Source organism: Odocoileus virginianus, chromosome 32 (assembly GCF_023699985.2).
Source record: "Odocoileus virginianus isolate 20LAN1187 ecotype Illinois chromosome 32, Ovbor_1.2, whole genome shotgun sequence".
NCBI lineage: Eukaryota > Metazoa > Chordata > Mammalia > Artiodactyla > Cervidae > Odocoileus > Odocoileus virginianus.
The window spans coordinates 41,208,573-41,234,024 of NC_069705.1; the positions used below are offsets into that span (position 1 = coordinate 41,208,573).

Consider the following 25,452-nt stretch of genomic DNA (forward strand, 5'->3'; position numbering starts at 1 on the left):
ATCCTAGTGCCACTCTTTTCAGACCTTACTTTCTGTTCTGACAGAACGGAAAAGCAGATGCACGTGGGCCTCCCAGCCTGGCGCTCACCCAGTGACCGGTCACTGGACATCTGGACGTCCAGGTGAACCACAAGGTGAGCAGAGGACCGATGGCCTCCACCGCCCCCCCACCCCTGGTCTTTGGGCATCTCTGTGACTCAGGGCTTGAAGTGTGTTACACTGCACTTATACCTGTGAAACCGAGGATGTGGACAGACACTGATGTGAGGGGGACAGCACACACATGTGCTCACATGTCATGTGGGATTCTGGGGCTCCGAGGTGGAGAAAACATACACACATCATGTGAAAAACCACCAAAATACCCACATTTGAATGTATTATTACTTGGGCATCTCTGGTGAATTTTTTAACACAGGACATTTCATGCAGCCAGTTCCAAGGACACACCCACCTCTGCAAAGCCACATACACACAGGCTGGGGGGCTCTTGGGGTTTCAGGTCAGAAATTCAAATCCAAAGAAGTGACTTCTGACTTAGAGGTGACGTGCAATGTGCATCCTGGTAAGATGCACATTTTGACATTCTTGATGGAAAACAGCAAAGCAAATGCTTTTATACCATACAGAGTTAGAGACTGCAGTAGAGGCAGAACAGAAATGAAACCATTAGGGAAATAAAGGTAATTAAACTCACATTATGCTTCTAAAATAATGTTTTTGTTAATAACCGCCTGGTATTATTCTATTTACCACCAATTTACTGGCAACTGGACAGATTTGCTACTGCTGGGTTGCTTGTCATAATTTCTAATAGAATAAATCAACAAAATTGAATAGCAAATTTCTAGCCCTCCTCCACCAACCAAACCCCGAAACATTCATCTCCTGCACCCCTCACTGTATGCGTGAGCACACAGAAGCTGGACCGCAGTGGCGGGGCCAGGTGCAGCCCTGAGACCCCGGCGGGGAGCCCAGCGCCGGGAAGCTCCCCCCAGGACGCAGCTGGAGGCCCCTCCTGCGCCAGGCCCTCTGCATGCACCGCAGAGCAGACAGCAAGGCAGAGGAGCGCGCCCCGCTGAGCTGAAGGTCTCTTGAAGGAAGTGAGAAACAGGGCAAATGTGCTCACCTTCTCGTGGGGAGAAAAGAGGGAGAAAAGAGTTATGTGTTGCGGCCTCTGACACAGTCAGGAACATGCATGTCAAATGGAGATAAAAGCATCGAAAGTAAAGGAGGGGATCCAGGGATGGGGTGAGGAGACAGGTGAGCCCTGGGAGGCAGGGATGGGGGAGCTCACGGGGCTGAGAATCAGCTTGGAGGCCAGGATCCCGGGGGCTGGGGAAGAGGGAGGCAGCAGCCACGAAGTTGGGCCTTTGGGGGCTGCAGCCCCGGGTTCTGCCAGCACGGGAGACAGGAGCCTGGGTTTACTGGAAGGACGGTTTAGGGTCTGTGTCCGGGAGGCTCCTGGGGCTCTGCCTCTGCCCTCTCTCATGTGCACCTGCCACAGACCAAGCCAGGCACTGCTCTCTTTTCAGGGTTCACTTTCACAAGAAAAAGACGGTAAGCAGCCAACAGAGACTCAGGGTCAGAAGTTGAATCATTACAGACTCCAAGTCATGAAGAGTATTTCCTGAGAACTCGCAGGAACCCAGCCGGGACCTGCTTCCTGCCAGAGCCGCGTGATGCCTTCCAACCCCCGGGCCACGACCCGGTGCACGAAGCCATCCACACAGACGCTGCACCAGCGAGTGTGCTGGGGTGGGCATGGCTGGGGCCGAAGCCTCTGGCCGGCCTGAGGGGAAAGGAAGGTGGACAGAGCCCACCTGGGGGCGACGCCCACAGGGTCCCCTGCCGGCCGGCACAGAAGCCCTCCCTTTTGGGGCCGGTGCTGACTCCACAGGCAGGTGGACGGCTCCATCTAGGGGACACACACGTCCTAACCGGGGTTCTCGGGGAGCTGTCCCGGGCAGCCAGAGCAGGCCAGGCACAGCCGTCACTCCGGGATTCGCCCCCATCTGCCAGTGGCTCCTACAGCAGACGTGGAGCCCGTGCCTTGTGGCAGCAACGAGCCTGGGAAGAAGCCCCTCCCGCCCTCAGGCAGGCCGCCTCCTCCAGACACCTCCCAGCTCACCACTGTCCTACTGCTCTCAGGCACATCCAGTACTGAGGCCATGGCTCCCAACTCTGGAAAATCCAGGAGCAGGGGAAGGGTCGAGTGCATCTGTCCAGAACACGATCAACTCAGCAGTGATGTTTCCCTGCATCAACATCACATCACAGTCTGGCTCTGACTCTCTGCTGCACCCCAGACAAGAGGTGTCCAGTTTTTAAAAAGGGGGGACACTCTTGGCACACTGACAGCAACAAGATGTAATTTGGAAACACGGGGAAAGGTTCCAGGAACTCTAAGGGTCACACGAGGCCCCAAGAGTAGCCGACAGAGGAGCTGAGTTGGGGGAGCACCCTGCCACGTCCAGGCCCCACGGTCAGGTGTGCTTGCAAGCCCCCCAGGACGCAGGTCCTCACTCCAGTGGGGAGAAAGCCTGGGAAAGACAGCTGCGTGTCCGGATGGGTGGGACTGCCGGGTCTGTGTGCAAGGCCGCTGCAGGCACACAAGCAGGGCTGCAGCAACAGCGGGTCTGGGAGATCCTGGCGGGCACCAAGGGACAGGAACCCAAGAGGCAGGTTCTAACCAAACCCCTTCAGGAAGCTTGTGATCAGAGCCTGAACACGTGGCAAGACCCGTGTTAACAAGCCCACGTGACTGACCCCCAGCGCTTCTAGGATAAAGGATAACAACATAGCTTTGACATGATGAGCTTGAAGCTGTCCTGAAAGAAGATGTCCATTCCCTGGTAAAATCAGCTGATAGGTGTTAATGCTGAGCCTGTCTTATTTCCCCAAATTTCAGTGACCCTACAGTTACATCTCACCTTCTAACTTTATTTAAAATCAGCCACATCAAGGGTCAAGGGCAAATACCTGCCCTAAAGGAGAAGGAAGAAAATTCTGCACCTCTCCCCAGATCCGGCGAAAATTCCAAAGGTGTCCTCTCCAGATCCGGCAAAAATTCGAAATGCATCCTCGGCCTGTAACAGAAACTGACCAAGGTGAAGATCTGGGCATGTCCCACGCACCTCATTTTCGCACCTCCTGCCCATCAAGTTCGCCTGGATCACAGGGGCCAAGACCCACTGACACCACCCCCCGCCACCCCACGGAAAGGCCTCTCCGGGTCTCCAGTCAAGTGTCATGAGCAGCTCTCTGCTGGATTCATGCAGCTACCGTCCAGCCCATCCTGACACTGGCGTTTCCACAGGGGTCATCCCTGCTTGGAGCACGGCCCAAGTGAGGGCATCAGGGCTAAGACAGAATTTCTGGAAAATCACAGACACATATTCACCTTGGGATTGTTCCACCAAGTCAGGCCCTTGAAGACATAAAGAGTGGGTATAATGAGACAAACACTAGTCCCTCAAGCAGACGGAAACCCCTGAGAAACCCACAGGCACATGACACCACCCACAGAATCCTCAGACCTCCTTGCTAAACAGTCTGCTTTTCTGAGAAATGACCAAGTTTGCTGCAAACAAACATCGGGTCACAGCTACGTGAACAATCCTGCCCCAGGCCATCATCTGGACCTTTGCCTATTTTCAGATTTGGTTGCAGTTCTATTATTCCTTCCAAAAGTCCAATTTCACACAGACATGGAAGCTACAGGGAAGAAAGCCGCAAAATTAAATCAAGAACCAGAGAGGTCTTTTAATTTACCCAAATTAGGAAACTCATAAGGGACTTACTTTCTGAGGATTACTGCTAACTTCTAATATTTATTTATTGCCCTAAATGCTATTTAAGAATTATCCTGTTCTGCCACTTGGTTTCCAATTTGGTGTCTAGCAGAGGCTCCTCCAGGGATGTGAAAATCGTAATTTCATGGGAGGCCGATGGCATTTTTGTTATTTCTTTCCTCAAGTTTAGGGGGCTGTCCTCAGTGCTGTCTGAAGCTCCTGGCACACACGACACCACAGACTCCGGGGCCTGGGGTCATTCTTGGACAGAACTCACCAGAACCGGGTCACCAGAACACAAAGGGAAAGAGTTACCTGGAAGATGCGTCCCAGCAGTTAAATACCCTCATTGAGCATATGACGGAGGACCACCAGCCACCGGTCTCCCCATCCACATAGGCTCTGCACCCACCAACCCTGCCCAGAAACACACCCCCGGCCCACCTGACCTGTCACCCTGCCCACGGACGCACCCTCGGCCCACCTGACACGTCACCCTGCCCACGGACGCACCCTTGGCCCACCTGACAGGTCACCCTGCCCACGGACGCACCCCCAGCCCACCTGACATGACACCCTGCCCACGGACGCACCCCGGCCCACCTGACATGACACCCTGCCCACGGACACACACCCGGCCCACCTGACAGGACACCCTGCCCATGGACGCACCCCTGGCCCACCTGACAGGACACCCTGCCCATGGACGCACCCCTGGCCCACCTGACACGTCACCCTGCCCACGGACGCACCCTTGGCCCACCTGACAGGTCACCCTGCCCACGGATGCACCCCCAGCTCACCTGACACAACACCCTGCCCACGGATGCACCCCCGGCCCACCTGACATGACACCCTGCCCATGGACGCACCCCCGGCCCACCTGACAGGACACCCTGCCCACAGACACACCCTCGGCCCACCTGACACAACACCCTGCCCATGGACGCACCCCCGGCCCACCTGACATGACACCCTGCCCACGGACACACACCCGGCCCACCTGACACAACACCCTGCCCATGGACGCACCCCTGGCCCACCTGACACGACACCCTGCCCATGGACGCACCTCCAGCCCACCTGACAGGTCACCCTGCCCACGGACGGATCCTCGGCCCACCTGACACGACACCCTGCCCACGGACGCACCTCCAGCCCACCTGACACGACACCCTGCCCACGGACGCATCCTCGGCCCACCTGACACATCACCCTGCCCACGGATGCACCCCTGGCCCACCTGACACGACACCCTGCCCACGGACACACACCCGGCCCACCTGACACTTCACCCTGCTCAAAAACACACCCCCGGCCCACCTGACCTGTCACCCTGTCCACAGACACACACCGGCCTACCTGACATGATCCACTTGTGGCTCACAAGCACATTAACCTAGTAGTCTCTCAGCTCTGCAGCTCCACATGGGGTTCCCCTGCCCTGAATTAACCTGTTGGCTCCGTGCCTGGGAAACCTGCCACCTTTCTGTCTGCAAGGCCTCAGCTTAGACCAGCAGTTCTCAGCTGTGATCACTGGACCAACAATGCAGGTGCCACCTGGCAACGTACCAAAACCACAGCCGCTGTGCCCCCCACCTAACCTACTGAATCAGCAACTCGGGGGTGGGGGCCTCAGTGAGTGACAGTAAGAACCCCTTGAGCCTGGGGCCGATAGTGTTTGCAGACCAGCAGGAAGGCGTTGGCTTGAACACCTGAGTGGTCTCAGGAGGTTCCGGAAGCCAGGTCTGCGTGTTTCTCTTTGGTTAACCTTCTAGGATGACAGCTCTCCAAGGAGCCAGCTGTCGCTCACTGAGCAACGCACGTGGCTCCCAAGAACCACAGGCACTGAACACACTGCAGAGGTGCCCCCTCGCGAGGCCTTTGAGAGTAACGCACAGGTGGCCCTGGACCCCTGCAGGCATGTCCTGCCTCCAGGAGACATCAGGGCCGATACCATCCCCTCCAATCCACACAAGCAGGCCCTGCTGGGCTCCAGGGGGTGGGGGTCAAGGAGAGACCCCAAAAGTCTGACAGTCATATTAGAGTGGGGGCAATGCTGGCCCCCAGTGATGGGCTACTCACTCTCCTAAAGGGTTTGAGTAAGACACGTAGGTAGACAGGCTTCCCAAGGCTTCCCAAGGGGTGGTAAATAAAATGGGGGCAAAATGGGGCAGTCGGCAGAGGGGTGGGGTGGGAGGGTCCCTGTGCCCCAGGGAGGCAGAACCCCGAGCTTCCCCTGCTCCTTTGTCCTGAAGGCAACACCAGGCCTCCACCTGCCCACTGCCCAGGGTGAAAACACTGCAGGGCAACTCGGCATGGAGATGAACTCCAGGCAGCGCGACACGGCACAGGTCACAGAGCCTCCCTGCACGTCCGGGGACCCCGTTGGGCCAATGAGGAAGAGTTGAGCCCAAGCATCCCCAGGAGAAGGTAACCACATGTCCATGTCCAACAGCAGCGAGCTGCTTCCAGACACAGCCACGGCAGATAACCCCATCCCCTAGTTTCCGAGGGCCCCTGTGCTGAGCACGTCTGCACTCTGATTTTACTTGCGTCTCCCTGGTCCCATCTCTCGACGGCCTCCTGGCTGACCTCACAGTCTCTAGCACGTCCCATCTGTGCCACTGGCATCCCATCCAGAGGGACCTTCTAATAACACAGTCACTCCTCTGAGCAGAACAGCACCAAGCTCCAGGTCTCCACCAAGCAGTCAGGCCACATCCGCACCTTTCGCAGGTGCCCCGCTCCCGCCTCACCAGGTACCTGCCTTCCCCACACACCTGACTAATTCACGCTGCCCCTGAACACACCTGTCCAGGAGACCAGACGCGTGGGCTCCACAGCACCTGGGGTCTGCTGCTCTGTCCACGGCTAGTTCTGGCATCGTGTTTGTTCACCTCCTGAATGAACAGGCCAACGCGCAAGGCAGGAACTAGAGCTCTGAACACACACTTAGATCTGCTTCCAGCTTCCTCTGTGCTTCTGGGCTTCATTCACCTGTCCGCCCCTCTCCCCCAACACGGATAGAAGTGGCCTGAGCCATGTGTCTGCTATGAGAAGCGTGTGGTGCGAGCCTGGAGCTGGGGCTGGCGGGTGAGGGGCTGGGGCTCTGAGGCCCACCCTGTGCATGTGGATGCGGTGCTGCCCTGCGACCCCGAGCCTGCCCCCTGCCCAGCCGGGTCACCTTCCAGGCACCGAGCACTCACCGCCTGGCACAGACTCGTCTCCTGAGAAACAGCCTGGCAGCCACGAGAACACAGCACTCAGGGCAGGACGCGGGGCACACAAGGACATCGTGACACTTTATTTGTCTTGAGAAGTTGCCATCCCCAAGTACACGATCATCAACAACACTGTGGTTCATTTCTGAGGCCTGGGCACAAGTGCATCACTTCTCAGAGCCATGACACTCTGGTGACAAAAGGCCACTTCCAGGAAGAACAGAACACGCCTGCTTCTCCAGAGGCCCTCCCCACCCTCAGGAGGGACTTGCAGTTTAACAGGAGGAGCTGATGCCAGTATCACAGTCTCTTCTCATCCACGTCCAGCATCTGGCTTCTAGGCTGTGGTAAAACCTTCCAGCAGACAGCACCTAAAAAGAAAACCCGATCAGAAAACGTTTAAATCAATGCACACTCTGGGTCCTCTACCATGTACTTAGCATGCCAAGCACTAAGGTCATGCCAAGCCTGAGGTGGAGGCTACCTCTACTTGACTTGAGACATGGCCTGCTGAGTCCCTCACCAGAGAGCATCCTGGGTCCTGGCACCTGCTGCTCCCACCACAGGCGGACACCCCAGGCTCCAGAGGCTCAATTTCAATAAATGACCCAAACAAAATGCCCAGTCCGCAATGACTGAAGCTGGCCAAACGCCCCAGAGGCAGAGGTGTTTTCAGAAACGCGTGTTACTAAGCCACACACTGGACACAGACTTTAAAACCATCGCTGAGCAGGGGTGAGAGTCCCGGGGACTCCTCCAGGAGCACAGACTCTCATTCAGCGGGCAGACTTGCTTGTTCAGGGCTGAAGATCCAGACTGGAAATGGTGGTCAGCAGTGGATTCATGGAATATTTTAAAAACCTTGTTTTAAATGTACTGGAGAAATTGTCCAAGCACCAGAATGGTTTTTATTTTTTTGGTAAAATTATTCTTAATAAAAACAGACTCATTTAAGCACTTCCGGTCTTTTGCATTAATGCACTTTCTGAAGGGATCACAGATTTTGTGCATGCTTTGAAAATGACCTCAGGGCACTTTAGAGGAATTGGAGTGCCCCACTTCAAGGGTGCTCGGCTGGCTGACCTAGTCTGGGAGGACTGACCAGACTAAGGAGGGGGTGCTGGCAGGACCACCTCGATGGTAGGACTGACCAGACCAGGAGGGCCGACAGGAGCGTCCTGCTGGTGATACCGGCCAGACTGGGGTGGGCGGGGCCGGCAGGACCACCTAACAGGCAGGACTGCCCAGACAGGGCCATCTCGCTGGCAATAACAGGCGGCTCTGGGCACCTCCACCTGCCCGGTGCCCGCCACCCAGGTCTCCGGCCCCAGACCTCGCTGCCCGGGTTTCCCAGGACATCTGTGAGGTAGGCGAGCTTGTTCCGTAAGGGGCACAGGCTGCATCCCAACACATCAGGGGGACTCTGTGATGCAGTGGCAATGTGGGGTGGGGGGCTCTGAAAACAGAGGAGGCAGAAGACCCCGCAGCCTTGAAGGAAAACAGCTTTTCTTAAAAGTTTACTATTTTTGAAACAACAAAAAACAACTCACCGTTCCCAGGAGGCCGTGTGGCTCTGCTGAAGGTCGGGCTGAGACCCTTCACCTCCTGAGGTCAGAGGCGGGCTCATTCTGAGTCTTCCCTCCAGGAAAGACTGGGGAGCCTGCACTGGCTGCTCACGCTGGTTAAATGTGGGGGCGATGAATGAATCAGCGCGGACACTTCTAGTTTCAGTGATCATCCACAGAGTCCCCAAAACAGGGAGAAACGACCACATAGTTGTTGGGGGAACAGTCACAGTACCCACTTTAAAACTTGTCACTACTCTTGTGGGTATTTTAGCAAATATTTCAGCTTAATAAGATACCAGTATGATTAGACTGACATTAACTGTTAGCTTACATATGAATAAAGTTTATATACAAATGTTGCATTTTGCTCAAATAAGAAGTTTGAGCCATCATGGAAACAACCCGAGTGTTCATCGATGGATGAACAGATGAAAAAGTACAGCATATTTATATATATACAGTATATATATATACAGTATACACACACACACATGATGGACTATCATTCAGCCATGAGAAAGAAAGAAATCTCGCTCCTGTGACAACATGGATGGACCTGAGGGCATTATGCTGAATGAAGTCAGTCAGACAGAGAATGACAAATACTGCACAGTATCACTTACGTTCAGAACAAAAACTAACAAGTCAAACTTTGAGAAACAGAGTTTCTACTAGGGGGGTGGGGAGACAGCTGGTAAACAGGTCAGACCTTCAGCTCTGAGACGGAAAAGATCGAGAATCTAATTTAAACAGATGGTGACACTATACCGTACCACTGACATTTGCTAAGAGACGATAACGAAAGTCCTCACCACCGACAAAAAAAAATATGAATACTGAATATGTGAGGTGGTAGGTGTGTTAACACGATGTATCAAATCACCATGACACACACATATCTCACAATTTTCTATCAATTATACCTAAATAAAGCTGAACTTAAAAAAAAAAAAGAAATCTGAGTCATACCAAATAATTTATTTCAATTTATTTTATTAAGTTTAATTTCACTTTTCAACATTTTTGATTGAAAATGAAAAATTCAATATGTAAACAGTAACACAAGTTGTGGTCTTCTGCCATTGTTGTGAATTTTTTTCAGTTTCCAGATATGAAGATGAATGCAGTGACAAATGAAGAAAATTGTCTTTAATATAAGTGACCTGCAAAGAAAACAAAAACATGGTTAGAAAATCTGCTGCACAGCCAGTGGTTTAGATCACAGGATGAAGGTCTGGGTGTCATATAGCCCGTAATGCATTAAGGAAGTGGGAATCACTGTCTGTAGAACCAAACCAGAAACACTCAGCAAACAGAGTGCTCCACTGTTTACAGTGATCTGATCACTGTGGTCATCAAAGGAGAGGTGTTGACACCTGGTGGGCTGGGGCTGAGGAAAATGATGGCTGCCCATGTTGCCACAAGGACCCCAGCTCTTGCTTTGCAGGATGGAGTGGTGATCTGAGGTATCCAGGTATCTGCTGGGGACCAGCTTGTCAACCGTAGGTCCAGGCTACATGGGCCCCGTCAGCACAGGCGGCTCCCTCACCACTAGGCACCTACACACAAGGCCTCCTGCCCTCGTCACCTGCCATCTGGTCCAGAGAGAATGTCTACTGTGAGCGCCCATGGTGCCCAAGAGCTTCCTAGAAGGTCCAATTCTGTCTCACTTTGTCTTTCTCATGCAGGTTCCACCTAGGCCCGCGATGCTCACAGCTAGGAAGACCTGGCGACCTCACTGTTCGTCCACAGGCCCCATGAACCTGCCTGGCCTGCCCTGACCCTCTGCTGCATCTTCTCCACCATCAGGTCAGTTCAGTTCAGTCACTTAGTCGTGTTCGACTCCTTGAGACCCCATGGACTGCAGCACGCCAGGCCTCCCTGCCCATTGCCAACTCCCGGGGCTTACTCAAACTCATGTCCATAGAGGCGGTGATGCCATCCAGCCATCTCATCCTCTGTCGTCCCCTTCTCCTCCTGCCTTCAGTCCTTCCCAGCATCAGGGTCTTTTCAAATGAGTCAGCTCTTCCCATCAGGTGGCCAAAGTATCAGAGTTTCAGCTTCAGCATCAGTCCTTCCAATGAATATTCAGGGCTGATTTCCTTTAGGATGGACTGGTTGTATTTCCTCGCAGTCCAAGGGTCTCTCAAGAGTCTTCTCCAACACCACAGTTCAATAGCATCAATTCTTCAGCGCTCAGCTTTCTTTATAGTCCAACTCTCACATCTATACATGACTACTGGAAAAACCATAGCTTTGACTAGACGGACCTTTGCTGGCAAAGTAACATCTGTGGTTTTTAATATGCTCTCTAGGTTAGTCATAGCTTTTCTTCCAAGGAGCAAGCGTCTTTTAATTTCATGGCTGCAGTCACCATTCACAGTGATTTTGTTGGAGCTCAAGAAAATAAAATGTGTCACTGCTTCCACTTTTTCTCTTTCTGTTTGCCATGAAGTGATGGGACCAGATGCCATGGTCTTAAGTTTTCTGAATGTTGAGTTTTAAGCCAACCTTTTCACTCTCCTCTTTCACCTTCATCAAGAGGCTTTTTAGCTCCTGTTCACTTTCTGCCATAAGGGTGGTGTCATTTGCATATCTGAGGTTATTGGTATTTCTCCTGGAAATCTTGATTCCAGCTTGTGCTTCATCCAGTCTGGCATCTCACACAATGTACTCTGCATATAAGTTAAATAAGCAGGGTGACAATATACAGCCTTTCCGGGGGAGGAAAAAAGCATAGAACCAAGGCGTCCCCCAAAAGGAAGAGGCCACGCCCAGCAGGAGCCCAACTCAGAGAAAGCTCCGGCGGTTGAAGCCGAACGTGAAGAAAACCTCCTTGCGGGGGCTGTGCCGAGGCTGTTTCAGCCAGGTTAAACCTGAGTCATGGCTCCATAGATGTCAGGTGAGTGCATGCGCCTTGGTTCTGTCTCATCACAACCAAGATTTGGAGTGATGGACAATAAAGCCCTCGGCGCGTCACAGCTCTCAGGTCTTGGACAGACTGTGTTATAGCTCTTAGACAAATCAGTGCTACAGCTCTATTTTATTTAGAAAATAGCAAGAGTCTCCATCCTCGAGGTGTGAGGGCATGCTGACCCAAAGGCGGAGAGGAGAGTGGGGGAGCGCGCCAGCGTGCGGGAGGGGGAGCGCGCGCACTTTGGCTCCTCCTTCTATATGCTCTTTTCCTCCCCGGGCCTGCCCTATGTAAACTGGACTGGCCAGGAGTGCTGTTTGCCCCACCCGAGGTCCTTACTCAGGGCCTCAGACCTTCCTTGGACCTTCCTTTGTTCTATTTTCGCGGGCTTTTCCCTTCCTTATCTTTTAGCCACCGCCATTGTGGACTCCTGTTTCCTATTCTAACAACCTAACAATTTGACCCTAAGTATTTCTGAGTCTTAGCTGAGTTACGAATTTAGCAAATTATTTTGACTCCTGAACTCTTTGTATCACATCAGTGATAAAAAGGTTTATCCAGGCCTCTGGCTGCCAACACGGGTTTCTGCTTGCCCATAACTTATTGGTCTATAATTAGGGGAAACCCACTCCAATGACTAGTCCAAAGATGTTAGCTGAGCTCAGCACAGTAGACCTAACCCACAGACAACAGGGAGTTTCTGCTGAAAGTCAGTAAGAGAACGCCACAGGCCAAGTCCTGTCTGTGTCTCACGAAGCATTCCTGTCACCTAGAAATGAAACAGGTCACCTCAGCTCTGCTTCTGTGATCATTTCCCAAAATGTATTGTACTTTATGGCTGGCAGCTTCTGATCTTTACTTGCCGGAAAATTAGGAAACCACATGCACTGGGAGCCTCCTTGTGCTTCTAATGCCAAGCACAACCACCTCTTCTCAATATTTAAGATGTCGCCCTCACCGGAACCCTTTATTCAGGAATAAATTAATATTGAAATTAGTATCAACTGCTTTGTAAACACATGACCATCATAGGAACAGACTTCCAGGACAAACAAGCCCTTTGGTTTTCCATCTGAGCTCACAAGGTGCTTTGGCAAGTTACCACACCTCTTCCTCCCAGTTTCTTCATCTAGGAGATGTGTGTAAGGACACCTTGTCCCAGTGGGAGACTGATTAATCTCTCTGCCTGCTCTCGGGGCCTCGGGGAGCAGCCTGTGATACAGGGTGAAGGAGGGTGGACCCCGGCCATACTGGGCCAAACAGATACCCTTCTTAGGAACTTTAAATCTGCAGAGAGATTCTGTCCAGCTCCAGAGTGTGGACACACACATAAGCCCAGAGCTGGAGGGCAGTGTGGACCAGCCAGCCTCTCATTTTGCTGCAGACAGTGTGAGTGGGTTTTCAGCCCTTTAAACCCTACAATTCCTAACATCAGTGACCAGACGTCCCAGTGTTGTCAGTCCAGATGCCAATCACACTGTTACCAGGATCCCTCTCACTCTCAAACACACCCTGACTTAGCCAATAAACTACATGGTCACGATCCCCGAGGCCTCGTCGCCCTGTGAGATTCAGCACAGCATCAGGAGAGACGGTATGTGTGGGAGGCTTCTGAAACCTTCTGGCTGCATTGAGCAGGCTCTCACTAACTAGGGTAAGTGGCAGCGGGCTGCACTCAGAGTAGAAACCAGTACGTGCACATCACCCTGGATGCCACGGGGAAGTGCCGGCCCTGCATCCAACTGCAGTGGGCAGAAGCAGCAGCACACAGCACACTGAGGGGAGAGAACATGACAGAACACAAACTGCTCTCATCTCTATAAGCACAATCACACAGAAGCCAAGACTGTGAACCGTTCACAGAATCCACAGTAGAAGCAGCTATGTTCCACAGAATCACTAAATCCTGGCATCAGTGACTCACCTTCAACCCAGAAGTGGTCTCCACTACCAGGTGAGGGCAGCAAACTCTTCTTGGTCCCCATCCAGATGGGAGGGTCATACTCCAGACACAGGGAGACAGCACTCTTCTGCCTGAGACTCTTGGTGAAACCTTGCATCGTGGAATTGTCGCAATGGAGCGGCTCCGGTCCGGGCACTTCTCAGCCTGGTGCAGCTACCTCAGGATGCAGAACCATGGTGGGGAGAGAGGTCTGAGCACCAAAAAGCAGGAGGCATGAGAGCCACCTGTGTGCGCATGTGCAGAGGGACATGTGATACAGCACGCGTCCCAGGTACCACGTGAAAAAGCTGTTTGTGTTCACTGTGAAAGACTAAGGCTTATATGACAGCAAGCATCTACAGCAGTTATGATGGCCTGTGACAGGTGCCCAGACGCTCCCCACAGAGGGGAGACAGGGCCCATTTTACCAGGACTGACCTTCTCCGCTGCTTCCTCCATGATGCAAGGAGATAAGGGGGGCCAGGCCAGTGCTCCCCAGAAGCATGTCCACCAGCTCCCAGGTCCGGGCCAGTGCTTCCCAGAAGCGTGTCCACCAGCACCCAAGTCCAGGACTGCTCTGTGGACTGTCTTCAATAACAACTGCGTCAGCTGCAGCTGCTCCTTGCTGCACTAGTCAGACGTATGGGTTTGCAAAGTAAATCCACAAAATGAGGCACCAAACAGTTCTTAACAGACAAGAAGTGAAAAATCCCAAAGAGCAATGATGTTTGAGTTGAAATGACAGTTGAAATGGGTTTCCTTTGAAGTAACAAAATATTTCTAAGGAAGAACAAGATCTAGAATTAAGTAGCCAATGAAGATGAAAATCATGAACCATGTTTAAATGTCACAGGTTACTAAATCAAGGAGTCTTTAATTTGGGAGGAATTAACTTTAATGTCTGCAGAGAGGAATGTGTGCTTACCACCTGGTATGTGCAGAACTGGAGGGGGGCCTTGCACCCCTAGACCTAGGTGGAGGGTGAGGGAGCCTGGCTGGACCGGATGGTAGAGACCACTCACAGAGCAGCCAGGGGCCAGCAGGCTGACTAATAAGACATCAAATCCTCAATTGCTGGAGCTGCCTTCAAAAAAATCATTTGTTCCTCAGGTCAAGTCAACTGCCATAAAAGAGCTACCACTATTGATTACACAGCCACCTCTCCAAAGTCTACAGAACCTTCTAATAAAATGGGAACTGGTGTCTTCTGACATAAGTTCTAAGTGGACCTCAATTATAACAGGAAGTGAGTCAAATTTATTGAAGGAGAGGAGGAATGAGAGGCGGCACAAGAAACAGAACAGCATTGCCAGTGAATCCAGGAGCCAAGACCCCAAAAAACACAGGGAGGTGCAGATGACAAGGCATTTTATAGAGGAGGCCCTTAGACCAAAACAAAGAACAGGGTCTCCTGACGCTGGGCCACTCGTCAGGGACCCCCATCCATGCTGATGACACACGGCACATAAATCCCCCCAAAACATAAAGTAAGGTGTGGGATGCAGGCTCCCCGCCCAGGGTCTTGGGGGCCTGGCAGATGAGGCCTGTGCCCACGGGCCCTGCTTGCTGCCCCTCCTGCTCCGCTCAGCCTCTGGTCAGGGTGAGCAGTCGGCACAGGAGGAGCGGCCCAGCGGAGCCCCTCACCTGCACCAGGCTGCCCTCAAAGGCCAGCAAGGCGCTGCCTGAGGCTGGCGGCGGCTCTCCACCCTTCCCCAAGCAGGGCAGCTGACTGTGGACAGCGGACGGCGGCTCACCAACAGTGGAGGCACACCCTGACTACGCAGGACAGCCACGCCCACCACAGGGCAGGGCCCCTACATATCAGTAGGACTTAAAGGCATGTCTTTAGTGTGTGTTCAACTGCATTTGAAATTACAGCAAATCAACAACAAAATACCATTTATGTGCAAACAATCACTTTGTTCCCTTTTCAAGAACACAATTTCTGAATCACATCTTATTAGACTATGACCATGATTCTGTTAAAATCCTATGATGCAACTGGTATCAGTTCTCACATTAATAGATACTAGCTGTAAAATCAGCGTCAAAGAAACCTGAAATAGTTTAATGTCTTCATAGAAACTAATTGCAATCAAATTTCCAAATGACCTTTTTAACTGATGTTTTTGTTCTAAGAGACATTTACCTCTTTATCAAAACCTTGACCCTGAATTTCTTAAGTGCTTCCTATTTTAAAAACAAATATGTCCAAAGGCAAAATAGATCAGGACCCTACTTCACCAATCAACCTGGATGAAAAATGGGAAACACATAAAAACTTATTTGAGCCTGAAGAGTTACGTCATTTTCAGCCCACAACCTGAGAGCACAGACTCAAAGCCTCTCTAACCCGAACCAGGAAAAGAACACATCAGCTCCATAGAGGTAACCTCCTCCAACACCAAGCACCAAAGGACAGGTGCTACCCTGACCATTACAGCACATTTTGCCTTTTAAAATGCCTTTGTTATGGAGTTTGAGAAACAAAGTCTCATGTTTCTGGACTCAAAATTAACCAAACTGTTGTCCCCTAAAGTCATAATTTTAGCTGAGACAAAATGTCTTGCCCCGTGACTGAATCAGTCACCTTCCTGATGCTCCCCACACATGGAGGGTGGAGCGGCCAGCTCTGGGGTGCTTGCTGCCTGCACCCCAGATGCCCGCAGGGAACACGCCTGCACCTGCACCTTTACAGGGGTCCCCGCATACCTGAAGCCACCCTGACCGCATGGCTCCAGGCCCTCAGGTCCAGCCGCGGATGAAGGAAGTGTTTGTCTTTATAACTGGAGAGACGGGTGAGCACAGCAGATGCAGCGAGCTGGCGCCTGGTCCTCCTGCAAGTGACGCCTGCCCCCAGGAACCATGGCAGCAGAGATGGCGCTGAGCACCCACGATGGGCCAGCCCTGAGACACGGGGTGCCCGCGCAAAACCCACGTCGTGAAGGCAGCTTTCTCTGCAGAAACAGCATCCTGGGCTGGTTTTCTGCCCAAATTCTCATTGACCTCAATTGCGCGCCATTAAAACCTAAGTCCTAGGACTCATGCCAGAGGTCAGACATCTGAACCACGTTCCCAGAAAACATTTGTGACGCCAAATTCCAGGATGGGAACTTGTTAAGAACGTGAGGTGTGCCGTGCCGACCAGGTGAGGGGTGCTCCTCCAGGACAGGCAGGGGCCCAGGCGCCGGGCAGGCGGCCCCAGAGGCAGGGGGTGTAGGGGGTGGTGGCCGGGCCTCCGGCCTCCTCTGTGCTGTGACCCCTGAGCAGGAAGCACAGGGCTGGGCTCACTGCACCCCCACAGGCTGATCACAGTCCCCTCGGAGCGCACGCCGTCACCCATTAGGGAAGCAGCAGAAAGGGTGCCCACCAACGGCGCCGTTGGCTGCTTTCAGCCCCTGGGCTCTGACTGCGGATGTGCCGGGTTTCCTCTGAGAGGGTTACAGACTCATGGGGGGTCCCGGGGCACAGAGCGCCCAGTGTGCTCCCACCAAGGCTGCCCCTGAGTCCTTGCCTTGTCCAGCCAGGCCGCCCCAGACCAGGGAGCCCGCCTTGCCTGTGGCTTCCCGCAGGGAGGTCCAGATCAGCCCCCTGCAGTCAGGACCCACGCCCCGGCGGTGCCTCTGACTTGTCTCCCTGCGCTGTGCCCGTGCGTCTGTCACTGTTTGACACCCATGTTCCGACACACTTGGAGGATACAGGGCATCATGACAGTGTTCTGACAGCGTGACAAGCAGGTACAAGGCGTGTCGAGCAGCTTTTACAAAACAGGGCAGAGCTTGATGCAGGGTGGGCTGTACTTCGCTGGTATAACGTCAACCCAGCATCAAAGAAGCTTCTGCACTTACAGGAAAATGCTCATAAATTCATAAGAAAGTGTAATTAGATTGGCAATTAGCTCTATTCTCTGACGGACCCAGAGGCTTGGTGGGAGAGTGTGAATACAGCCTGACTGCCCCACGCTAGGAGCTGTCAGACTACCTGAGACTCCCAGTGTCCCAGAGCACACACTAGAGTCCACAGCCCTCCTTCAACCTCTGAGTTCTACGCTGAATATAACACTCCATGCCAACACCAAAATCACACATGTACTTGACAAGCTAGACTTCACCTACTTTATATTGTAAAAAGAATCCAAAAATGCAAATTAAAGCACTAATGAAATGTCTTATAGGTTATCAGATTTATGAAGATAAAACACAAAATTTAAATCACCAAATGCTGGCTATGCTGCTATGAAGGTATTTGCCAGTGGTGATATAAAGTTGCATGGGCCCTGAGGAATGTAGCTTGGAGACACATAGCAAGAGTCTAAACCATGCATATATTGTGAGCCAGCAGTTTCATTTCTAGGAACAATTCTAGGGAAATTTTAATTAGAACAGGAAATTTTAAAATTATGTTTTCATTTTAAAACTGTAAAAGCGAAAGGATCGGAAACAACCTAAATGTCAGCTCTGTTCCGACATGCGTTGGACACTCGGTGCCAGGCACCACACAAGGGGAAAAGCAGGTATAAGAGGTTTCAAGTAAATACATTTCTGGTTCTGGTAAAACTTATAACTGGAGAGAGGGATGAGCACACCAAAATAAAAATATAATTTCACTAAAACATGATGATAAAGACATAGTTGAGAAAGGGTCTGGGAATGCCTCTTGACAGAATGTTATGTAATTATTAACCCAGTGGTTCCACTTAGAACCCAGATGCCATGTGGCAAAGCCAAGCCTCGTGGGTGGTGGCGTGGAACAGACACAGCCCTCAACGACTGGCCGGCTGGTGGCAGCGCTACTGCAGCCTTGGGTGGACCTCTGGCCCCTCCACCCTGACCACAGTCCCAGTCACAGACAGAGAGCCACCGACCTGAGCCAGGTGGCCCACAGTCCCTGGAAATGACTGCTGCTTCTAGCTGCTGAAGTGGCTTGTCACACGGTCACAGAAACCAAACAAGATGGATTTGCTAGAGATCCAGCCTTTGGGAAGTGCTGCTCACAGTGGTGGCCTACTCCCAGGCCTTGGGATGTCCCCCACGAGGCCTCTCACAATGTGGGGTGAAGCGGGGGTTGCTCAGGGCAGGTTGGCTCACCCAGGCTGCCAGGCTCTGTCCACCCCTGCCTGACAGCACGCTGGCGTCCGGGTCACGGCAGAGGCCCTGGAGGAGCACAAAACCGCTGCAGGGCCGCAGCAGCCTGGGTCGCCAGGAGGCCCCGGCCCTGTGGACACTGCGGCCTCGTCCCCCCCACGCAGCCCTCCCCCGTCACTCGTCACAGCTCCCTGTGGCCATCTCGTCCCATCAGCCACCCTCCCTGTGTCCTTCACAATTTCTCCTTCTCATTCTGGTTTGTCCTTTCTTGTCCCTTTACGGAATAACAAAGGACTGGGGAATCCCGGGGCCGCTGCCCTCAGGAACCAGACTCGCTCCGGGCTGTCGTCAGAGCCAGCCTGTGGGGACCAAACCCTGCACTCGTGTGTCAGGAAGGGACACCAGATACATCACCTGGTCCTGGCCTCGTCGACCTTCCAGGCACCTGCCTCCAGGCCACGCAGACAGGCATCCTTCTGTAAGTGGCTGTTGAGTAATTTTTCCTGATTATTGGCCCTACTCAAACCTGGTCTTCCCCCACAGCTTGACTCTCTTAACAGCAAGTCATTCATTTCATGCAGACAATTTTCTCAGCATGGGTTTAGTTAAATATGTTAACTGTGGCCATTTCAATAGGACTTCTTTCTCCTTAACTATAGCATGAGGTCATAGGACCCTGAGGAACTATTGAAAACGTTCTTTGCAAACCAGATAGAAAAACAGTACTTGCTTATCTCTGTCTTTCCTCAAATGCAGGGACCCACTGAAGAGCTCTAGGTTCCAACTGCTGAGGACGTGATCCTGGACTCACCCATGTTAACTCTGCAGCCAAACCTGACCCCCTGAACTCAAGACCCCTCATCTGTAACAGAAGCAGTAACAGCAGCCACCGCAGACACGCAGAAGGGGCCAAGAAAACCTACAAGGACAAACGTCCCCAGGACGAACGGGAAGTGCAGTACCTACCACACAGGGAAGCGAGCGCCTTGCGGAACGAGGTCGGCTTTCTCAGCATCCTTGTCTAAGTTCCACCAAATCTCTGCATCCATCGCTTTCTAACCAACGCCACTGCCGAGCCCAGGAGCTCATGCAGTGACTTTCCCACCCTTCCCGTCTGCACCTGTGAAGTCCCAAACCACAAGACTGTGCCCTTGCTTCCTGGTCTTGAAACAGTGACAAAAATCGTCTGGGGAGATTGTACATTCGTATATACTCTAGGGAAATACAGAAAAAGACAGATGGCCAGCTGCCGAACTCATGAACCCTAGTAACTTCTAGAGTTTCAACATTACTTTGAACTATAGCTAAGAAAAACAGCCATGCCTTAATTAATTCTAAAATATTATTTCTGTTTTACCTGTAAAAACCATCTTTTTTTTTTCTTCTTTGTCTCTACAACTTACTTTGGGTATTTCAATACACTTAACTCAAAAGTTTAAATATCAGAGTGCTTTATAAACAGAAGCACTTTGATCAACAATGATATAATGTAATAAATGTATTTTTACAGGTGAAAAACTTGAAAAATTTTTGTAAATGTTATTTAAATACTTTGTTGCTGAAGCTTGGCCTAGAAATAGTAAACATTAGAAAAAATAACATGAAATTGTATTTTTGCTCAAAAATCGCCCAGCAGGCTTCTGGGCCAAAAAGTGGAGAAAAGCCATGCCCAGCATGTCTGTCTTCTGATCATAACAAGATGAGAAGAGGTAACAGCAAAATCACTCCCTCCCTTCCAGAGAACTGCAGAGGTCATAACCCCAGCTGAGAATTAAAATAGCAGCATCGCAAAACCTAGAAGTCAGGCAGGACTAGCAGCTGTCAAAGCAGACACATTTCAAAGAAAATCCTTACCACAGAAGATCTGAGACAATCACACTGAAATCAAAGGAGTGGGGAGTGAGACTGGGAAAGTCAGAGAACAGATAACAGACAGGATGGAAAAAGACGATTCAGTATAAGGACAACTGGCTGGTTAGGGAAGAAGATGCACCAGACAACACCAAATGGAACAGAAACAAACAGGAAACAAAATAACTTCAAAGACATAATGGGAGGAAGGGTCTGTGACACGAAGAAAGCATTGAAAACCACAATTAGAAATATGACACAGGATCCTAAACAAATTTGAACAGAATTAACAGATAACAAGAAATATCTTTCATAAGTAAGGACTAAGTAGAAGTATTTTTAAGTTCTCAATCACACAGGCATAAAGCAGAGGATGAAGTTAACCTGGAGTGACACACCCTAGGGGTTCTACAGGTAAATGTGACCCATGGACACCACACCAGCTAAGTCACCCCTTAGGTGGAAGCAAGGTGCGTGGCCTTCCCACATACGAACAGTGCAGAAATGTGGGGCTCATGTGCCTTCCTGGGACAGGGAGTCATGATGAAATCCAGCCCCCAAAAGAGCCAGAGGGAAATCGTGGTATGAGGACCACTGTAACATTCCTGCCAGAAGACAACAGAAGATTAGGAGCTAGTACTAAAGGAAAGGGAGAGTATGATCCAAGAATTTATGTTCAGCCAAGTTTTACTTTGAGACTAAGGGCAAAAGACAGGTATTCTCATCCTGAAAGAAAAATCAGAAAATAAATACCCATTGCCCATGTTGAAAAGAACCACCTGATAACAAAATTAACCAACCAAGAGAGCAAAACACAGAAGTCAAGTTGGAAAAGCCTCAATCAAAGGAGTGGCAGGTAGGTGTTGAGTCCACACCAGCGGCTAAAAGAAGCCTCTGCAGAGGCTGGATTCCCTGGTGTAGACACTGCAGACCCTGCCCAACAGACTACACGTGTGTATGTGTACACACATGTATGTTTGCACATGCACACACCTGTACTTAAATTCCTGTGGTAGAGGAGAGAATGCAGGGGGAAATATATAAATACTATTTTCATATTTTGAAGCTTTTTTTTTTCAATTTTTTTCTTTTTTAATTCTTATAAGGTCTCTTAAGGAATGGTCTAATTTTGATAAATATTTATGTGACATACAGTAATGATTTCAGTTTCACATCAATTTATCAATTCTATTAAATCAAATGGTTACATTTTCTATTTTTATGAAAATACTCTGTGGACCATAACCCCACTGATAACAGTATTCCTAAAGTTTTCCCTGTAATAGACTTGCTGTCTCATGATACTTATCCTGAGTGGTAGGAGTTTTGATGATCACATGCTATCTTCTTTTAGTTTTCCATATAGGTTCAATGTCTTAAAATGTGTACTGCTTTTCATCTTAAAAAAGACATAAACTAAAAAGAAACGAAAAACTATATCAAGTAAAAATATACAGATTTCCCAGATGTTTATAACAGTACCTTTAAATTTATTTTGTAATTTTCATGAATTCATTACAATATTTGGATTCACTTTTCATGTGAACTGATGAGGATTCATCTTTCAATCTGAAAAAGCATGATGCTTCTAAGTCAACCTAGAAACCAAGCTGAATCAATAGCTCAGTCATGAGATGTTTTTACAAAACTGAGTCATACTACTGTGATTCGTACTGTTCTCAGCTAACTTTCACACAATGAATGAAAGTCCATCACGTGCACACCACCCTTCATCTAACCATCCTTTCCCTGCTGGAGAGCACGGCTATTAATAACGCTGAACAAAGATTCTCATTTATGTCAGGTATTACTGTCTTTGGATAGGCTCCTGGTCCATGAAGGGGTCCAAAAAGGAATCCTGGGAATGACGTAAAATGGTATCACTCATGGGAAGGTGACAACTTAAATCTCCAGGAGGCTTGTTTCAAAAGAAATCAGTCAGAGTAAGAGATAACTCAGCCTCGTGACTTTTGTCACTTCACTGTAAACTGTGCTGACAATCAACACAGGCTGGGGTCTGAATATTCCCGCAAATGACGGTCCAACGCGAGTTACAATGCACTCGTGGAGACTCAGCTTCAAACAGGATCTTTTACACACAAGCTATTTTCGGAACACTGTTGAACATAGGAAACCTTCTGCAAAGATGCATCTTCGCCTGAAGGATAACAAGCCGTGTCTTGTATCATCAGGGCACTTCCTCAGAACAGACAGACTTGTTCACACAAGACATCTTGTTCATGCGGCCAATGGCAGGTATGACCTTGCACCTAATACCCAGACCCGTGCAGAGTTCCCCCAGTGCTGGACCCACACAGCCCAGGACACCCAGTCCTCATCTGCTGCCATTCAGAGACGAACTTTGAAGAAGCAAGTCTCAAACCTCTGTCAGAGTCGCTACTTCTTGTCTGTTCCCATGGTGAGCACGGAACCCCTGAGGAGAGGTCTGCACTCCTCAGAGCAGCATGCGCTGTCCCCCCAGAGCAACCTGGGGTGTTCTGGGGGGTGACTGGCAGGTGGTAGTCCACTGTGGTTCTCCGTCTCAAAGCCAGAGAAGAAAGTTCCTCCCCGTGAGGTGCAATGGTCTCCTGACCCACCAGCCTCCCTGCCGGGTGCCCTCAGCACTGCAGAGAGCAGGGCGAACTGGCAACTGTCTCAAGGCTGCGTGTGCTGATGATTTCCTCCAGGTCCAGCTCCAGAGGTTCCAGCAGCAATGGGTCTGCCTCCGCCTCTTTGGAGTGATTCTAAAAAGGGAGGAGATGGTTGTGCTGGAAGCTGAGGGCCACCTCCGTGGGCAACAGCAGCAGAAAACGGAGGCCCATCTTGCCCAGGTCTTCCAAATTGTCCAGCCCACCTCTAAGACAGCAGCTCTGACTCTCTGGGCGGACAACACAGTGCTCACTGCTCCCCAGATACATGTTTCTACTGTTACCACTGCAAGAGGTAAGGATCATCAAGCCAGGCTGAGCTGAGCTGACAGCACATCACTCATACATTTAAAAAGTGACTGGAGTTATCTTCGTATTTGCCTAGCTTGTAAACAGCTACTGCTGCCTGGTTCCCAGTGCTGATTTGTTTTACCAGCCACCTTCACCTTCAACAGAAACAGATGTTGGCCGCTTCCTGTAGGGGGAGAGATGGGGTTGTTCCCGTAACTTGAGTGGCACAGGACTAACATCTGGATTACACATTCCACTGGAAAAAACCAGGCATACAAATAACGGGAATACTAAAATTCACCAGTGCAAACTATAGAAGAAAAGCTTCGTCACACTCTAACAGACATGGTTTTCCATTGTAGGACATACTAATCATAATTAGTTGGAAATATTGTCTAAGAGGTAAAAAGAGGTAATCACAAAATTACTATAAAATTTATTCAATATTCAACAAGAAATGTTTCAAACAGTTGCAGATGCATCTTAACTTCTTAAAATCAAAATACTAACATGTCCGAGAAACAGCAGAACTTCGTACGGGCACTGTCCATAGCCCAACTGTGCCTCTTACTCCCAGAAACTAGTGCTCCCACAGGTAAAGCTGGTTTCATGTGAGCCCAGTACTCTCCACCTATTCAGTCACTCAGAGACATATTTGTGGCCTCTGAGGTCAGCACGTTGAACAAAACAGCATCAGAATCTATCTCAGTATCTGGAGAAATAACAGGTTTCTGTTTCATGTTCTAAATATGTGACACAATCTGGGTGAAACCAACCATACCATCTGACTGGCTTTAAACTTCCTGTTTCCTAAGTCAGTAAAGCACCACACACTCAAAGCTAGGATACACTGGAGGTCTCTAGGCTGAAGCGGGATGGTTTTCCGCGTCTGGCACAGACCTGGCTCACAAGTGGGGACCCGCTCCTCCACCACAGACTGAGTCGTCTGAGTCGTCGCCACTCCAGTAAGCCCAGCACCGCGAGCTTCGCTTTACATGGACCATCACCCTGGGGGCAAATGCACTTTAAAAGGGGGGGGGCAGGTCCCTCTGAAATCCATACATGCCGACTCTGCTCTGGGAGAAAGCTCAGGCTCTCAGGCTTCAAAACCACACGAGTCAGATGGGATCACACCCATGAGGAAACGAGGGTCTTTTAGAAGACTTCCAGAAATACAGCATTACTAAAAAGCACTGCTTGAGGTGCAGCTCAAACAGTTTCTGGTGAATTCCCCAGAGTCTCCAACAATAATTGGTAACGATATTGTCGCTAACTATTGAAACCATCTACACCCCGGCCACCGATATCTGGTGCTGCCACAGCATGGAGACCAAAGGCACCAACAAGGGACTCTCGCCATCTGGGCTAAATCCACACCAAAGCCGCATGTCAGCAGGGAAACCAATGGACCCACCCGCTGCTCAGAGCTAGGTCTCCAGGGCCTTGGGTGACACTACAGGCTCTGAGTTGGGTCATCCAAGGCACCAGAAAGACCCTCGCAATGCAGCAAGTAAAGGAAATGGCCAGTCAGCTTTCTGAGCTGGGGTCTGAAATTCCCTGTATAGAGAACTGTTCTTTGAGCATGTTAAAATATAAGCATTCCTGAGAGCCCTACAAGTGGATGCCCACAGCCTCTAGGGGCATGTTTCAGGAATCTTCATGTAGAAGGTGATTAATCAAGGGAAAAGGCTGTCAGCGGCTGGGGAAGGGGTGGGAAGATTCTGGACAGAGAGCTCAAACTTCCAGCCAGAGACACAGGAGCTCTGGGGACGTGACTCTTAGCATGGTTACCATGGTTAACGTTCTTGTGAGTTGCTAAGAGGGTAGATCTCAAACAATCTCACCACAAAAACGTGAGTTTGTGAGATGCAGGGTGTGTTAACTGACCTACTGTTACACTCACTTTGCAATAAAGGTATCATATCATCATGTTACCTATCCTGAACCTGCACAGTGTTTCATATCAATTATATATAAACCAAGCTGGAAAAATTAAAATAAAATATAAGAAGAAAGGATATACTTCACATATTAGCAACAGGAAAAGAAAGTCTGAGCAAGAGGTGACCAGAACCCTCAGCCACCTGCACACTCCCAAGGGCAGGTAGACAGCAGGGACTCTGGAATTGGCAGGGG

General features: G+C 50.6%; 1 protein-coding gene and 2 long non-coding RNA genes across 7 annotated transcripts in view; all 3 read right to left on the reverse strand.

Moving 5' to 3' along the window:
• Window positions 1-25,452, reverse strand: part of DLGAP2 (DLG associated protein 2) — a 620,511-nt gene that overhangs the window by 389,123 nt on the left and 205,936 nt on the right. The window lies entirely within an intron of this gene.
• On the reverse strand, window positions 7,087-8,907 carry LOC139032630 (uncharacterized). Its single transcript, XR_011485217.1, has 2 exons — window positions 8,569-8,907; window positions 7,087-7,389 (listed from the first exon to the last, which is right to left on the reverse strand). It is a non-coding gene; the product is annotated as an uncharacterized lncRNA (long non-coding RNA).
• Window positions 9,560-18,727, reverse strand: LOC139032629 (uncharacterized). Its single transcript, XR_011485216.1, has 2 exons — window positions 13,425-18,727; window positions 9,560-9,749 (listed from the first exon to the last, which is right to left on the reverse strand). It is a non-coding gene; the product is annotated as an uncharacterized lncRNA (long non-coding RNA).